The sequence below is a fragment of the Gavialis gangeticus genome, unplaced genomic scaffold, assembly GCF_001723915.1.
Source record: "Gavialis gangeticus isolate Ggan-Ray unplaced genomic scaffold, GavGan_comp1, whole genome shotgun sequence".
NCBI classification, from domain to species: domain Eukaryota; kingdom Metazoa; phylum Chordata; order Crocodylia; family Gavialidae; genus Gavialis; species Gavialis gangeticus.
Genome location: NW_017728965.1, coordinates 313,664 through 314,585, shown reverse-complemented (window position 1 = coordinate 314,585; position 922 = coordinate 313,664). Strand labels below are relative to the sequence as shown.

At 51.6% G+C, this 922-nt stretch overlaps 1 protein-coding gene across 1 annotated transcript in view; it reads left to right on the top strand.

Moving 5' to 3' along the window:
- Positions 1-922, top strand: part of DPYSL2 (dihydropyrimidinase like 2) — a 55,455-nt gene that overhangs the window by 49,753 nt on the left and 4,780 nt on the right. The window lies entirely within an intron of this gene.

Below are 922 nucleotides of genomic sequence, written 5' to 3'. Positions count from 1 at the left end.
AGGAGTGCGGGGTGTATGTTGGCAAGTAGGGCTGGAGCTGCCGGCAGGCAGGCAGAGGGGTGGGTAGAGGTGGCAGTGGTGAGAAGCTGCCCCCTCAGTTGCTGCTGCTTGCCACCGCTGCTTCTCTCCATCTCGGGCCCCCCGCTCCTGCTGCCCTGGCCCTGCAGCACCAGCGCTCATTCCCGCCTGCCCACTCGCTGCCACTCACCATTTCTCACTGCGCCGCCACTGCTTTGCTGAGCGCTATAACGAAACTGGCTCAGCACTAAGTGAAATCAGGTATGAATTTTAAATGAGCGCTATAGCGAAATAGCGCTAAGTGAAACCACGTTAAGCGGAGGCTGCCTGTACAATGATGCTATAAGGCAGAGATTGGCTAACTTGTCAAAGACCTCTAAAGAGAAGGAAAATGACTATTTCAGAAACATCTGAATCTTTGCCCTCTGCTGGAGAAACCCAAAGCTGTTTTTAGTTCTCGTGATAGGTCTGTCTGGTCGTAGTATTTGTTTCAAATGATCTTCCTTATTAACAGCTTGAGCATATTTTAAAATAGTGATGAAACATGGCCAACGTGCAAATTTTGGCTGCCATATTCATGCCAACAGAGAACTCAATCTGTGGGGATTAACATAGAACAAAAAATGCAGCAGAAATAGCGGGTTTCGTATCTCCCACCAAACAATTGCTCTGGCCAACCTTCTCTTAACTAGATTTCAGTTACATTTGGCGTAAAATAAGGTGTTGCAGCTGATGAAGAAAAACTCCTTTCACTTCCATGTGTGTAGCTCTGGTTCTGTCAGCATCAGGGCCATGAACGCCGCGTGCCCCCGGAGGCTGGGGGGGCACGCAAGATCCGGCAGGTGGTGGTGGCGAGCAGTGAGCTCCCGCAGGCACCCACGGCACTGTCGGGGGCTGGGGGGGG